Source organism: Pinus tabuliformis, chromosome 6 (genome assembly GCF_031772625.1).
Source record: "Pinus tabuliformis cultivar Carrire ecotype Pingquan chromosome 6, CPIR1, whole genome shotgun sequence".
Lineage (NCBI taxonomy): Eukaryota > Viridiplantae > Streptophyta > Pinopsida > Pinales > Pinaceae > Pinus > Pinus tabuliformis.
The window spans coordinates 235,828,275-235,847,239 of NC_142292.1; positions in this window are offsets into that span (position 1 = coordinate 235,828,275).

Below are 18,965 nucleotides of genomic sequence, written 5' to 3' on the forward strand. Positions count from 1 at the left end.
TCTAAGCAATCATGGAATTCTAATTGATTACAATTTTATGATGGAAAGAGAATATGTTAAGAAAACCTTCGCATTCCTCAACCAACATGTTTAAGCTTCAAGTAGCATATATACATAAATACGAAGGAAATAGGAAGGCTTGGTAGACATAAGACGTTAGGAATGTAAGATATGCTAAGTACATATAAGATTCAAAGTCTAGGGAATGGAAAATATTATCTCAATACTTTTTGTTAAACAAAAAGAAGTTTCAAATCTCTTTAGTTACATAATATGATCCATAAGTATTAAAATTAAAGAATAAGAAAAAATAGTAAATAAAGAGAAAGAAAATTCCTATTTATATGAATTACAAGGTTAGAAACATTGCAAAAAAAGAGAATTTGAACTAGATTAAAATAAATGAAAATGGTGCAAGGCAAATTAAGAACAATTCATAGAATCCTTTAAGCTCTACTTAGCCATATGTTTGTGGAAGCAATGTCCTTCCATATCCAGTCTATAAGTACCTCTTAATTTGATGTTTCTAATTTGCGGTGAAGTCATACCTCTAGCCATGTTAAGTAAGGAAGAATGAACGAATTTCATTGTCCCTAGTAGTATATGAAAACTATAGGGGGACAATTAATACATGTGCTAAAAACTGTAGGTCATTCAAGTCAGCTTCCAACATATTTCATAGAAATAAATTTAACTGTTTAATTTCATAGGAAAAATGCATCCTATTTTAAAAATTAGTAAAGTAGAATTTGATATTTTTCCCAAATACCAATATTGGGTGGTATGTATTCTTCTAAGCTATTAATTTTCATGTCCAATTACAAAATCCATGTGTTCACAGTTATATTGATTGATATTTTTCCACTAAAAATTATTGTTGTTGATAACCACTCTTCTTAAAGAAAGACAATGCCCATCCTCACTTGAAAAGGTTCCTTCAAAAATGGTTTCCCCAAGGTCTAACACCAACATGTTTCCTCCTACAAAGAGATGTTGAGGTATTGTGACATTTAAATGATTCCTTACCAAATCCAATAAATAAGTCAAGAAATGCAAATGTTACAAGGTTGGAATCGATGGGGCTATTCTACCACTTAGATTATTATTGTATGGACCAAGCTCTCGAGGGATTACACCATGTAGTAATTTATTATGGAGCTAGACATCATACACAGAGATAAAATTGCTAATATCAATGAGAATTATCTCAGCAACCTTATTGTGTTATATGTATATTAAACTAAGTTGTTGCAAGAGCCCTCACTAAGAGTGTATGGAGCTAGAGAGTTGGTATTTAGAAAGAGTGAGGTTGGTGATATTTCCACAAAAACTTAAATATGGAGGTATATATCCATCTACTAGTATTCATCCAAGTTAAAGGGGATCAAACTACTTACATTACCTAATTTTTTAAAGATGCTCCCCTAGGCTTGAAGGTCTAGTTCCTTGTAATTGATTACTTAGGAGATTGATATAAGTAAATCCAGAAAACACTATCCAAATTATGCTTCCTAATTTATGAATAGGAATTCACTATATTTTCTTAATAAAATTTCATGTAGGGATATCCCACTATTTATAAAAGGGAAACATATGAATGTATGCGTGACTTCCATCAAAATGTATTTATTGAAATAATTAATAAATGGGTGGATGGAGGAGGCATTAATAGCAAGATATTTTGTTATAGATATATATATATATATATAAAACAAGGTGTAAAAATTCTCATATTTTTTATTGACCTAAATTACTTATTGAAACCTTTTTTAGATTTAGATAAACTAGTATAGTTGAATATTTGTGGATCTAAATTTTACAATAATAAGAGGAAAAAATATTAATTACATAAAATAGAAAACCCATTTAAAAAGTAAACAAAAAAATACTAAAACATCTCTATAATTTTACCACAAATAGTTTATTTTATATATATATATATATATAATCATCAACTTACATTAAAATCTTTAAATAATTGGTACTCCAACAAATATTTTAAAATATAAATTTATATTTATATTTTAATTATATTAGATGCAATTTCAAAGAATATTACAAATCGAATAAAATCTCTCATCCTAAGAGAATTTATTTGGAATAGACTAATTTCCATATTATTCATAAAATTCATATATATGTATATGAATGGAGTGTTTTTTATTTAAACATTTAAAATATTAGAAAAATATAAAATTAAGAATTTAATTAGAATGGATTAACTTTCATATTCATATATATATATATTATTTAAATATTTGAAATATTAAAGAAATATAGAAATTATATTTTTAAAATATATATATGTGTGGGGGAATGTTTTTTATTTAAAAATTTTAAATATTTATATATATATATATATATATTTAACATATATATATAAGAGATTAATATAATTTTTTATATAATTTTTTTTTAGAAAATAACAAAAAGGAAAATTATATTTTTTATATTATTTTGGGTTAAGGTCACACAGTTGTATACAATTAATCTTAATTATAAAGAATAAAACAAATAAGAATATATAAAAAAAATTAAATTTTTTAAATTTTTTAAATTTTTTTTAAATGAATATTGATAAGAATTTAAAAGTAAAAATATCCCATTTAGATTTCTAATCCATTAAATATTTATATAATTTGTATTCACTTATTTGATTATAATTTATTATAACATGAGTTATTTTATTATTAGAAGAATTCTTTTTTATATTTTTTGGGATAGAAAAAGAATTTTTAATATAAGTAGATATAATCATTAATAAGATTATTTGTGTCTCATTATGTATTTATGGGAAGAAAGCTGTGAAGAGGGAAAAAATGTTTTAAGAATATTTATTGACGTAAGGTTAGGATATGAGGAAAATGTAATTGTACATGGGATTAATAAGCCTAATAGGTATACTGGGTATGTGTGATGTTACATATAATTGAAACCTTAAGTTTTAAGGATGAATATCTACAAAGAATCATGGAAGCTACAAAAAATATTAGAAATTCTAGGGTGTCTATGTTAGTTAGGTAGACAAATTTTAAAAGGTTGGCCTTCCACCCCACCATGGAGGTTCATGTTGTCATGCCATCTTAACTTTCAATAAACAATTTTGACATATATTTATTATTGTTTCATTTTGAATCAACAATTGGGTATCAATCTACTATTATTCCATTACATTTCATTGACCTTCACTTTAAGAAATGTTTGCATGAGTTCAATTCTTTGAATTAGTAAAGAGTGAGGTGTTGCTTGACCAACTAAAGGAGAGAGATTAACTAAAAGTGGATGTTCTTTCATTAGATATCATTCACTAGTAAGAAGAGAATGGATTTTATGGTGATTCTTATATTATTGATTCATTGGCTCCAATTAACCTTTCTTGAATAGATGTGTTGCCAGACTTCAAATGTTTCACTTACTACATGACTAGTTGTTTTATGAACAAGGAAAGCAAGGAGATCAAATAAGTGTTGATATTATTTTATTATCAACTGTTTAAGAGTAAAAAATGAAATTTTTTAATTCTATTACTCTTTATATTTGATTGAGTTTCTTGCAGTGTCATTAGTAGAGGATTTGGATGAGTATATAGGTACAAAGTCTTAACTCCCTAACATCAGATAATTAGAAGCATAAAAAATAAAGAAATTATGGTATAAAAGATAATATAAGGTAAACTTTTTTTTTACTGTATCTAATAATAAAGAATAAAAAATTTATGGTAAAAGAATTGATTCATTTGTTACAATGTTTCATAACCAAAAGAAAAGAAAAAAACATTAATAACTTACTTTCATGAGTAAAAGATTGTTTAAAAAAACACTTTTCCAATAAAAACCATACACAAATATATATATATATATATGACTTTCATATCTTGTTAATTGTAAAAAAACATTGTTTCAGTAAAGAGTTCCCTTTATTAGCTAGTGAATGCATATAATTTCTCTCCAAATTCCAAGAGAAAAAATACCTATTAAAGAATGGATGTTGTATTGGTATAACTTATTTGTATGGATAAGGAATTTGTTTAAACATATTTGAACTTTTTTAATATCAGTTCAATGAGAGGTGGTGCATATTAAAGCCAATATGAGGAGTGGGGGAATGTGGAAGGAAAATCTTGCCTTAAGCATATCAGGCTACAAAATCCCAAGGTTGACCACGGCTAAACTTGGTGACCATTTTTTACCATGGCTAGGATTTCTTGACCATGTTTGAACATGATTGACTATGGTTAAATATGGTCAAATTATGGTTGATCATGAATATGGTAGTGCATTCTTCTTCATTGAGACATAATACAATGACCGCTCATAATTTTTAGTGTTTTATCTACACTACAATGGCATTCCCCTATAGTGGGAGTTCATTCCACATTTATATTTTAAGTGACCTTAATTTTTTTCTCCCTTCCATTAATCTATTGGAGGAAAGAATTATTTCTTGGGGAGTATTTATAATTGGAAAGACCTGAGCGAACTAAATTTGACAGTCATTCTAGAAAAAAGAAAAATAAATTTTAGTCTATTTCAAGAGTGATTTTGTGTTACTTTAAAGTTACATGATAAAAAAGAAGACAAACTACAAAAACAAAATTTATGGACAGTCAAATTAAAACTGATGCAAAAATCCATGTGAAAGGTTCACCTAAATAATAAAAGAAACAACTAGTAAATCAACTAGTCAAGTTGTCCTTAAGTGGAAGCAACAAAATGAGAGTTGAATACAAAAGCAAAGAAACAACACTTTTCAATGAATTTTATAAGTATGCTACCAACTATCCAATGTTATAGCTCTTGTGAAAGGCACTAGAAATATTGATACCTATCTTTTAAGATGAAAAAAGCAATATCAAACCAACATGTACCAGCAATCATCTCCCTTTCTAAGCAATCAAGGAATTCTAATTGAATAAAATTTTCTCCCATTCTAAGCAATCATGGAATTCTAATTGATTACAATTTTATGATGGAAAGGGAATATGTTAAGAAAACCTTCGCATTCCTCAACCAACATGTTTAAGCTTCAAGCATCATATATACATAAATACGAAGGAAATAGGAAGGCTTGGTAGACATAAGATGTTAGGAATGTAAGATATGCTAAGTACATATAAGATTCAAAGTCTAGGGAATGGAAAATATTATCTCAATACTTTTTGTTACAAATCTCTTTAGTTACATAATATGATCCATAAGTATTAAAATTATAGAATAACACAAAATAGTAAATAAAGAGAAGGAAAAATCCTATTTATATGAATTACAAAGTTAGAAACATTGCAAAAAAAAGAGAATTTGAACTAGATTAAAATAAATGAAAATGGTGCAAGCCAAGTTAAGAACAATTCATAGAATCCTTTAAGCTCTACTTAGCCATATGTTTGTGGAAGCAATGTCCTTCCATATCCAGTCTATAAGTACCTCTTAATTTGAGGTTTCTAATTTGCAGTGAAGTCATACCTCTAGCCATGTTAAGTAAGGAAGAATGAACAAATTTCATTGTCCCTAGTAGTATATGAAAACTATAGGGGGACAATTAATACATGTGCTAAAAATTGTAGGTCATTCAAGTCAGCTTCCAACATATTTCATAGAAATAAATTTAACTGTTTAATTTCATAGGAAAAATGCATCCTATTTTAAAAATTAGTAAAGTAGAATTTGATATTTTTCCCAAATACCAATATTGGGTGGTATGTATTCTTCTAAGCTATTAATTTTCATGTCCAATTACAAAATCCATGTGTTCACAGTTATATTGATTGATATTGTTCCACTAAAAATTATTGTTGTTGATAACCACTCTTCTTAAAGAAAGACAATGCCCATCCTCACTTGAAAAGGTTCCTTCAAAAATGGTTTCCCTAAGGTCTAACACCAACATCTTTCCTCCTACAAAGAGATGTTGAGGTATTGTGACATTTAAATGATTCCTTACCAAATCCAATAAATAAGTCAAGAAATGCAAATGTTACAAGGTTGGAATCGATGGGGCTATTCTACCACTTAGATTATTATTGTATGGACCAAGCTCTCGAGGGATTACACCATGTAGTAATTTATTGTGGAGCTAGACATCATAAACAGAGATAAAATTGCTAATATCAATGAGAATTATCTCAGCAACCTTATTGTGGTATATGTATATCAAACTAAGTTGTTGCAAGAGCCCTCACTAAGAGTGTATGGAGCTAGAGAGTTGGTATTTAGAAAGAGTGAGGTTGGTGATATTTCCACAAAAACTTAAATATGGAGGTATATATCCATCTACTAGTATTCATCCAAGTTAAAGGGGATCAAACTACTTGCATTACCTAATTTTTTAAAGATGCTCCCCTAAGCTTGAAGGTCTAGTTCCTTGTAGTTGATTACTTAGGAGATTGATATAAGTAAATCCAGAAAACACTATCCAAATTATGCTTCCTAATTTATGAATAGGAATTCACTATATTTGCTTAATAAAATTTCATGTAGGGATATCCCACTATTTATAAAAGGGAAACATATGAATGTATGAGTGACTTCCATCAAAATGTATTTATTAAAAAAATTAATAAATGGGTGGATGGAGGAGGCATTAATAGCAAGATATTTTGTTATATATATATATATATATATATATATATATATATATATATATATATAAAACAAGGTGTAAAAATTCTCATATTCTTTATTGACCTAAATTACTTATGGAAACCTTTTTTAGATTTAGATAAACTAGTATAGTTGAATATTTGTGGATCTAAATTTTACAATAATAAGAGGAAAAAATATTAATTACATAAAATAGAAAACCCATTTTAAAAGTAAACAAAAAAATACTAAAACATCTCTATAATTTTACCACAAATAGTTTATTTTATATATATATATATATATATATATAATCATCAACTTACATTAAATATTTTAAAAATATAAATTTATATTTATATATTAAATATATTAGATGCAACTTCAAAGAATATTACAAATCGAATAAACTCTTTCATCCTAAGAGAATTTAATTGGAATAGACTAATTTCCATATTATTCATAAAATTCATATATGTATATGAATGGAGTGTTTTTTATTTAAACATTTAAAATATTAAAAAAATATAAAATTAAGAATTTAATTAGAATGGATTAACTTTCATATATATATATATTATATTTAAATATTTGGAATATTAAAGAAATATAGAAATTATATTTTTAAAATATTTGAAATATATATATGTGGGGGAATGTTTTTTATTTAAAAATTTTAAATATTAATATATATCTATATATATATATATATATATATATATATATATATATATAAAACATATATTAATCTCAATTTTTTATATAATTTTTTTTTAGAAAATAACAAAAAGGAAAATTATATTTTTTATATTATTTTGGGTTAAGGTCACACAGTTGTCTACAATTAATCTTAATTATAACGAGTAAAAGAAATAAGAATATATAAAAAATTTTAATTTTTTTTAAATGAATATTGATAAGAATTTAAAAGTAAAAATATCCCATTTAGATTTCTAATCCATTAAATATTTATATAAATTTGTATTCACTTATTTGATTATAATTTATTATAAAATGAGTTATTTTATTATTAGAAGAAATTATTTTAAATGAATTTTTAATTTTGTTTTTAAATATTTTAAGTGTATTTTGTATACTTGATATTTTTTGGGCCTGAAAAATGTCTTAAAATTGTATTTGTTTAGGAATGAACTTGTTTTTATCAGATTTCATGAAATAGGTTAACAACCCAATACTTACTTGCATTTGGTAGGAGACAATACCTCCATACAAACCATCAATGGGTAATTTTAGGCTTTGTGGTTTTCCTTTAAGAAAGATGATGAGTGAGCCTGCATTCATAGATAATAGCCAATGATAGTTGTTCTCACTTCTATTTTGACAAGTCAGCTATGATAGGTTTTCCCAGTGTGTGTTACATATTAGATATTTTTACTATTTTAGATATATATTTTAGTCAATTTTCCTTTATATTTGGTAGGGATTTGTTAGAATCATAAGTACGAGCTATATAATTTGTACAATCTGATTATAGGAAGAAAAGTCTAAAACAAGTCATAGTGAAATTACACCTTTATTCTTTCACATTTTACTTTAAAAATGTATTAATATTATAAATAAAAAATCCTAAAAATATAGAAGAAAATCCATCCAATCTCATGGCATCATGATAACAACATATTGTGATTAATAATACCCCCAAAAAAATTAAAATAAAAAATTATATTCCCTTACATTGTAGCTAACCACTCTCATCTCTAACTGCAACTAACTATATTTTAGTGTAATGTTTAAATAGATATTTTCTTTTGATACCTGAAATAAATGCGATGACAATATGGTATACACATATTCATTATAAAAATAAAAATAAAATCCATCTCCATATATGTGTAATTTCCTTTCTCAACATTTATACATAAGATAGTATTATTCCTTTGGTAGCTTCCACAATAACCTTCCCATTCCACATTATACATAAAGGTAATATTATTCTTTTGGTAGTTTCAATAATAACCTTCCTATTGGTTGTTATTGCTTGATGCACAATTTGTATATTTGCATTTATTTCAAAATTGATTAAATTTTCAAACTTGAAATCTTTCCAAGTATGAGCAATGAGAATTCTATGAGAGGGTTCCGTTGGAAACTAGATCATTAACGGGGAGGTGAACCAGTAGTGAAGGCACTTATAATTTTTTTCTAGAATTAATTATTCTTTAACCATGCATAAAATAAAACACATAATGAGAGATTAGAGCATAAATATAAACTGAAAACCATGAAAGCAATCAACACATTGGACACAAATATTTATTGTGGAAAACCCTCTCTACTGCAAAAAACCTCCTCAATTTGTACTATGTCAAGCAAATTATTTTAGATAGAGACATAAATATGGCTAATATAAAATGGATATTATTTCTCATTTGGATTTAGAGACTACCATCCACTGAAGACCACCACCATCAACTACCCTTGCATGGTTACTCGTGAACTATCAATCGACTCTACAGACTCTAATCTGCTCGAAGCCACCATGACCAATGAGCCTCGCCCATTTTTCGTTCGACTATATAAACACCATTGGATCAAGAAAAAACTCTCACTTATATTGAATTCACGGGAGTCCTACAACTCATATCCTTTATGTCGTTCTCGTTTCATACATTTTCAAACTGGAACTGAGAATTACTCAACATGATCACTAAAGTAACATATCATCCATGAAAAATCACAGATAAAATATGCAGCAAAAACTGAAATCAAACACTTCAAATACTCCTCCAATCAAACTCTAACCATATCCCCACATGTTGTACAAAATATTGGTTTAACCATACTCTACAATCTATTACAACATTTGCAAACTCCTCGAGAAATTCTGCAATAGAAGTCACACATCTTTCACACTCTTCTCCACTCACACACTCACTCCATAGACAAGAGAATCAACCATGATATCATTTAGCTTCCTCCAATATATAGATGAATTGAGATCTTAACTCAATAATTACCAAGAACTATTGAGCTCCACAAACTCTCTTCATATGCTTGATTTGATCTAGATTCAACTCATTGACTTGATCAAATCAATAGCTCCACTTTCCTTTCTAAATTTTAAATATTAAACGCTTTCAAGAAGTTCCCTATCCTTTACTCTTACAGAAAAAGTTTTGAATAACACAAGTCAGAAAAAACATTAATTAACCTGAGGAGCATAGAGAATGCGGGGAAAATCACCTCCAAGTGGCATACTATTCTCTCATGAATGAAACTTGTGTATGTATGTTGTTCTTATGAAGGAAAAGAGTGTATACCGTCTAAAATCCCAGTTTCCAACTTTTTTTGGCCACCAATTGGAACAAAGTTTCCGGATGGTGTCAGGGACACCATGACAAACCTCCAAAAACTATGTAACAAGTCCTCATTTAATGATATAGGTCAAGAGCATATGCAACAAGTCAATGATATGCAGTCCATAATATGCCAAAATCCTCATCAATAACAACATATCTAGGTCCTCAACTAGCAATAAAAACCTTTCCAAACACCTCCAACACCTATAGCAACATCTCCATCATATGTGGAAAGTCAATCATCAACCTATAGAAAGCCACCATATCATACATTTCAGCCATCTCTACTCAACCTCTGAGTCCTACACTAGGTCATGTCATAAACATTTTGGCACCAATGCCAACTAATAAGAACATCAAGTTGAACACTGTAACAACCAAGCACTCATCACACATCATGATGTAGACATAGGCTTATGATGAAAAACACCAATAACTTGTTGACATCAATGTCAACACTATAATGCCAACAATCTTGCCCTTTGGCATTAATGTCAACCTCAATCCATCATCTCAGGTTGATCTCCATATTCTTTCCAAGAGACAACTAAAGTTGCAACTCTGTAGCTGAAATCTATCCATTCAAATTCTCTCCCCCTTTGACACCAATGGAAAACGACCATACCAAAACTGAAGACAATGCTAATAATGTGTGAGATAAGATAATTACTCTCCCTGTCATACTCAATACCATACTAATCTAACATAAAGAAGTTTCCCATGTAAGATAAGAATGTGAAACAACGAAACCAACTACCAACTAGTCTCAAGCCAATATCATGTAACCTCTAAAACTGAACATGCTCCCCCTAAGCATGTAATGAAGCTGAAAGCATGCACTCTGCCTACTGCAATAAGCCTCCTTGCCAAGTGCAAGAGACTATTACTCATGAATCATGAATCCAACTGACTTTGGAAAATGATATACAATGGAGTTACATACATTTACAATGCTTCGTGAAGAAAATACAAGGATGTGACAATTACATAGGACTCACATATGACTCCTCTACACCTATCATCAACCAAGACCTCTATGGACCCAATTTACATCATTCCCCTAATATAGTGGTGCTACATCAATCATATACAAAATAGAACATGACTTGGATATCCATTGATCCATATATAGCTATTAATGAGACATAGTATATACCATGGGTATCTCCACAAGCAATGTGCTAGCAAGATAAAACAATAAAGGTACATGGTTTTTACCTCTACGCATAAGTGTTTTCTCATATATGTATGCCCAATACATGAAATAACATAACTCGATGGCATCCATGAGCAAATATATGTGCTCCATACGTGTAGAAACAACAATAGAAGATCTCACAACATCATGTGCTAGTCTATGGCCACTCAAAACCTTCACCATCACCATCCAAAAAATGAAAGTCATGTAGCAAGATCATGAAAGCCACTAGCAACCACCACCATGCTCCACATAGTCATCAATAGAAAAATTAACCTAGGAATATGTCAAAGATGCAACAACAAATGCATATCCTCGTCATCATGAGGCTCATCAACCATCAACGTAATATAAAATCAACTCATATCATGAGCAGCACATCAACTCGTAGCAACAAAAGAAATAACATAATATCTAGCACTATAGCAATATTTGTAGCAGTAAACTCAACATCTTCTCATCATAGGTGAGAAACATATTATCAATAAGGTGCAAGGAGGAAATCACTGAGGAAAAAAACATCAATATACATCAGCAACAACATAAGATCCAACAATAAAGTATTGTGAGAAGCACAATATCTCATCCATCCAAAAAAGCATGAGAAGCAGCGTGATGCATCTAGAAATAGAAGATATAAGCAGTGATATGCCAACACATCAACTGATCTCAATAGAAGAAATCATAAAAAACTAACTCAAATCAATGCCAACCTTATGCACTGCATGCTCCTACATAGGAACATAATTCCAAGCATCTGTAACTCTTTTAGAAAGAAACAATGCTCCCCCTCAATATGTGATCCTCAATCACTCCTTGACCATGCAAATAAGATAACCATGTGTTTTTCATATCTCCAAAAACATCAACAAGAACATCAATATGCAGCTGGTCCAAAAACCATCAATAACAATATAGATGATCCAATCTATAATCAAACTCAAAGAAATAGATCAAAAAAGAAAATGCACTTCAAACGTCATGATCTCCCCGTAAACACATGCATATATAGAAATGCATATTTAACTTCATTCAAACTTTTTGATATGGCTACACATCCAAAAATATACATGCAAATCATGATATAACCATATGATCCCCATGAGACCAAGTAGGCCTAAGTTTTTTGTGAGAGATCCTTGGTGCTATTTTATTATCCAAACTTGTATATGTTGATCATTCCTTTTCTTGTGTGGTTGGCCTTGCATATTCTTATCTCTCTGGTTCGATATCCTCTAAAACATGGGCAACTTGCAATCCTTGACTTTATGGCCAATATTGTCACACAAAAAAAATCTATTGTGACCAAGGAACTAAGGAATAACTTCGTATCTTAGACTAATATGATTTTTATTCCTTGCATATTCCCTGCATTCAATAGCCCTATGGAAAAATCATTTCATGAGAAAAAATAACCATAAAATGGATTGTTATACATAAATGGTGGAGATATTCTTTGCATGAATGCTTGAGATTGCATCTCCTTTGGCTACTTCTATTGATAAGAGGATTTCATCTCTCCATTACTACACATCATTGTTATGTGTCTACATACTCCACAATTGTGACAATTGGAAATTATATTGTTCTTGTTTGGCCTTCTTCACTTATTCTCCTGCTTCTTACATGGTTGTCAATTATCATTTTTTCATTGCTACTAGTTTCTCTAACATTTTTTTATTTTCTTATATATGCTTGAGCACTCGTTTTGAACCTCTCTACTTCTTCCCTTGTAGATTTTGCTTCAAGGTTCAATTTTTGGCACTCATCCTCCAACTCCTTGTACTGCTTCCTCATTCCATTTTCGATTTTTCTTCCTTCTTCTAACTAATTTTTCAGATCTGAGATTTCTTCTTTGAATTCACACTTTTTTTCATCAAACATTTGCAGAAACATCCATTGATCCTTATTTTCAGCCTCAAGTCTTTGAATTTCTACTTTAGGACCATTATCTTTGATTACACTTCATTTTTGCTACTTATTTCTTCTTTTTGTCCCTCTAGATCATCACATAAGTCATCATTGTTATCACTAAGGCTTTCATCTTAATGTGTTGGGCATGATTTTTTATTACTGACAGATGAGTAGAATCCTTTGCGTGGTTCACCTTCTCTGGAATATGAAAATTCTTTCCAAGGTATAATTCTACAACCCAACATCTCTTTTGTAGTCTAATACTGCTTCACATACAAATTATTAGATCTTGAAAGTCCATGCAAAATTATTTCTTTATCTTTGCCATTAAAGTTGTCTTTAACTCCATACTCAACTAATAGAAAATATGACTCCGATTTCATCTTCCAAGTTGCAAATTTACCTTCATGAAGTATTATAATTCCTTGTTGATCCATTTCGGAAAATTTGCAAAAGTATGCCAAAACCTTCAACATCCAGTCTCCAGCGATCAAGCTGCAACTCAAAGTCCTCCTCTGATACAAATTATTGGAAACTAGATCACTACTAAGAAGGGCGAGGGGGGGTGAACTAGAATTGAAGACACTTATAAAATTTTCTCCAATTAATTATTATTAACCATGCATAAACTTAAACACATAATCATAGATTAGAGCATCAACAAAAACCAAATGGCATGAAAACAATCAACGTAATGGACATAGATTTTTCTGGTGGAAAACCCTTTTGAGGGAAAAAAAAGCACTTGTTGATGTTGTGCTACTCAAATGATATTATGTGAAGGCAATTATTTTACAAGGAGATATAAATATGGACATTATCAAATGGGGATCTATGGAAAACCATCCACTGAAGGCCACCACAATCAATGATCCTCAAATGGTTACTCCTAAACTATAAATCCACCCTACAAACGCCAATTTGTTGGAACCACCATGACTAACGAGCCTTGCCAAGTTTCTGCTGAACTATCGAAACACCATTGGACTGAGGAAAAATGCTCAATTATATTGAATTTGTTGGGCCACTAATTTATCATTATTATTATCATTGCTTAAAATCCACTTCTATTGTTCTATTTATCATAATTCATCATAAAATTCCATTTCATAATTATTTATGCTCTTGTGGGTAAGTAATACTTGTCCTCATTTATTTTTAATAAATTGATGATTATTATGCATGATTTTCCCAATGATGGTTTATTAATGAATTTTTTATAACATCACTCATAATTTTAACCTCCAATATCTCTTCCAAATTACAAATTTGATCTTCGACTCATAATCATATATTCCAACTCACAAGCTCATTGGGATAAAAAGTGACAATTTTACATTGGACGTTTATGGAAAATGAAGAATAATCTTGGAAATATGCAACATGGGTATTTTGCAGAATAAACAAAATTAATTTTTCTATGAGTCGTTTTCCAAAATTTGGTTTGGATTGAGAGAAAATAAAGGTTCTTCAAAAGACATTTTCATAGTTTTTCTATTGTAGCCATTTTCCATATTGCTCCAATTGCAATACCATATTCAACTTGTTCCAGCTGAATATTGATGGAAAGATCTCTCAGATCTCATCTTTCTTATGGATATTTTGTAATTAATATAAATTGTAAGGGGAATCATTTTTGTAATCAGTTTTTTGTAAATTTCCCTTTGTTATTTTTGTATTTAAAAGACACAAATCAGAGAGAAAAGAGAGTGTTGGCTCACTAAGATGTTTTTTTGCATGCAAACAGAATCCCTACATTAGTTGTCAACCTGAGGTAAGTCTTTTTTATCTCAAGAGTGTCAGCACAGTATATGCAGTGAATCTAGAGGTTATCTAATGATGAATCACTACAAGCACTAATGACCAGTTGTTCAATTCAATTCACACAATTCTCGAAAGAACTATCTATGGAAGAAATACTCTTAACACACCTTGCAATTCTATGCAACTTGTTCTGAAATCAATTGAAAATGAATGCAAATAGGAATCACACTTAGAAATGTTCAAATAGACTTAAGGCTTACTTACTCAATGAATGAAAGAAACTATAACTATCAAACATCACTATTAATCTATAGCAACCAAAGTCAACTTGAAATTCTTAGTTGAATAGCAATTGGTAATGGAACAACAATCAGAAATTGAACAACAATTGATAATTGAGCAACAAGCAACAATTGAATGGAAAATAGCGATTTAGGATTTATAAATGGCAAGCGATCTATATTGCAATCTATAGAATTTAACCATTCTTATCTCCAAGATTTATGATAACATTAATTCAAAATGAACAACAATATCCTTGACACTAACTCATTCATTCCAATCAAAGCACCACTTAAGTATGTCACATGGCTTCACTCTGAATCTAATTGAATAACAGTATGAATCAATATAGAAAATCTTTATTATAAATGAAATAACCAATGGTTGAATATTAAATCAACAATAAAGACTAAATATAAAAACTATAACACAAGGGAGCAATAGAACTTCTTGTGACTCAATCCAGAGTTGCCACAAGCCTCTACTTAATAAGAACTCAGAATATGAAGATGTATCAAACACAACCTTCTTTCATTAATGCAAGTAACGACTTACAAATTCACTTAGATAACAATGTATATGTTTTCAAAAAGAATAATTACAGATTATCAAAGTCTGAATTGTTTGTAATTGCTTTCGGCCCTATATATAACATGAAAGAGTAAAAATATAAAAACCAGTCTTTAGGATCAGGGGATCCTAAGGATTTCGCAATACATAATCTGATCATGTGGTAAAATAACATTGTTTGAGCTGATCTCCTTGTCTGCCCAAGATGCTATAGATTTTCCATTTTATGGCCTTGTGTTGTTCTTCTAGCTGAACAACCTTTGCCCAATCTGCATCTCTACATACAAAGATAGCAAGAAATCAGTTTCTTGTACTTAATTTGCCTATTCTATCACCAAATGTTTTCATCCAACTTTAGTCGATATTTTCCTCATTTTAATCTATAAACAGAGATAATCGTATAACGATGAATGGTAAATGAAGCATTTTATGAAGAGAAAGCATACCCTTTTCCTATCCCAACATGCTCCCCAGCTTACCTTGTTACACTTCCACGTGCAAGATAGTAGTTTAGATGCAACTGAATCATGGAATAAGCAGGATAGACTTCCTCCTTATACTTCCTAAAACTAGTTTTCTACTTAAGGACAACGAAATCCTGGGTTACCTCTTGATCATTCAAGATATAGTCACTGCGGTATTGATTACGAGGATACCATATGATTTGGGTTCTATAATGACATCCTTTCCAATGAGGCCCCATCATTAAAATCATATTACTATATTTATAGAACCAAGAAGAGGCAGCTTGGAAGTTTCGATATCGAAAACGCTCACAATTCCTCACAGTGATATTAGAGACTTCCCACCTCTGTCTTGATGCAAACAAGGCTTCTTCCTTAATGTCCTCAACATATTCCTTTAAGGAAAATGTTGTTGCAAGTGCACTCTCAAGAAAGGATGAGGATGTGGAAGCATTGTTTTGTGTTATTTTTATTATCCAACTAGATTGGATAAATGAAGCAAGGGATGAATGGAAGAATGACGAAGAAGTGTGGCCACTCATTCAAAAGTTGTAGAAGATCCTAGTTCAAAAAATACTGCCATAACTTGACGAGGAAGGAAGAATCATTTTGGAGCCTGGAGTAGCCACAGAAACAAGAACCCGAAAACTATGAAATTGATCAATTTCAGAGTATCTCATCAAGTGGAAGAACTTACCCGCTGAATATTCCACATGTGAGGGCAAGAATTTTATACAAAAGCATCAATAACTACTCAAATGTCGAGGACAACACTTTTTGAAGGAGAGGGGCATGTTAGGTCCCTATACTACTAGTGTAACCCTTTATTGTCATTAGTACAACCCCCCTTATTATATTGTTGTTCCCATGTAGTCCCCATATTGTTATTATTGTGCCCCATAGAAGCCCACTATTGTTATTATTGTGCCCTTACATTATTATTGTTATGTCGGCTCTGATTATATTATGACCCCTCAGACTCCTATATTAAGGAGGTCTTGTCATTTGTATCATCCAAGAATTGTTCATTTGTGTAATGTAAAGGAGGTTGCCCCCTCAAAGAGGCTTATTTTGAAGTCATTTATCTATCTTTTCTATCTTTTTGTGAGATGGTTTCATAACATTGTTCTATTTGTGTTCCTACAGTTTCCATTTCCACTTTCAATTTCTTGGTTTTGGTTTCCTCTTTTAACCAATGTTTTAGTTGCCAAATTACTTACTTCTCTTTTCTATACTTTCTCAACATATTTCTAAGCCTATCTCTGTAGGACTTCTTTACCCTAGGGCCTCCATTTGGTGGTGGGTTAGATTCGTTATCCTCTGGTTCCTGTACAGGCTGTACTATGTTAGCATTAGGGATGTTTCAAATTGGAACTATGTCTTCTGGTCGAATTTCTCCTTCCAACTCATTATTATTATGCAACTCTCTTTTAGGAGATCCCAACACAATGGTGTCTCCTGAACAATTATCATTCTCTGGGTCTTCTCCTAGATAGGCCTTGTCCTCAGGGGACTTCAAAAAGGGTGCATCACCTAGTTGATTAGCATCTCCTAGATTTTCATCTTCAGGGTTTCCTTCTACTGGGAGGTCCACTAGACTGGTGCCTACTATCTAAGTTTCTTCTCTGCTCGCTTCTCCTTCATGTACCTTAGCTTCGAGGGGTGTTTCCATAGAAGGAATTGATTCCCTCTGTTCCTCCATGGCATCAGTAAACTTTTAGGTTTGTTCACTACCAGGGTTGTCAGCGGGGGCTGACCGGTCAGGGGTACAATTAATTGTTTCAATTCTCCTTGGATATTTTTTACCTCCGGTAAACATTCCCATGTTTTTTAATACCCTAGCCACTTCCTCCTCGTAGTCTTGTAAGGGTGGGTTTTACGGACTAGGAGGAGGTGTGCGGGATGGTCTGGCTTCCTCTACTTTGATTGGGATGCGCCATAGTGCTTTCACTTGCAAATAGTTCCTATGATTTGCTGGTTCTAAGGGTACACAGGGATTCTTTCTCTTTACTGTTCTTTTCAAGTCTAGGGTTCTCTACCCATATTGCTCTGTTTTCGCATTTTCTTGGGGTGGAGCCAATGTAGGATTTATGATACTCTCCCATGTTAATTGTTACTGAGCCAATCTATTTCTGATATTTAATTTAATTAACCCATGATGGCTGACTACACTATGTGGGTCTTTACTTGTCCTTACCCATCGGGTGACATCATGTAACAAGGAAGTCAAATAAAATGGTAAATTAACTGAAATTATTTGTTTTAAAATGGGTATAACTTTCAGTTGTCTTGGTTTTAGCACATATTGTTGGCCGTCGCAAGTAATGTATCTTTGGATGATGACCACCAGTTCTTGCCATGGTTGTTGTAACAACGAAGGATGAATTCCTTTCCCTATTCCTAGCAGCCGCTCACCTGGGTCTTAGAATACTTCATTGCATTGTATAAAAGGACGCATTTATTAGTCCATTTTTCCCCCTCTACTGGAAGTCCACTGACTTCAGCTAGGACTTCTTCAGAAACCATCATGCGTATACCTTTTACCATTGTGCTACCATTCTGCAGATTATGGAGAAATTCCAACATTAGCTCTTCATGAAATCCCTGCAATCTGTTTAAATACTACATCCATCCAGTGCGTTTGAGGATTTCACAAACTTGATATGATACCATCAGCACTGGAAGTTCACTCCACATAGATCTTCTACCCATGGCTGTTGAACCTGAGGCTCGTTCACCTATATGCAATTGTGTTTTACCTCTCTAGTTGATAACAAAAACAATGTATGTTACAAAAATTAATAGGGAAATGACATTGTTTGGACAATTATTATCATTTTTAGTTAAGTCATTCATCCTGTCAGCCATACTTAAT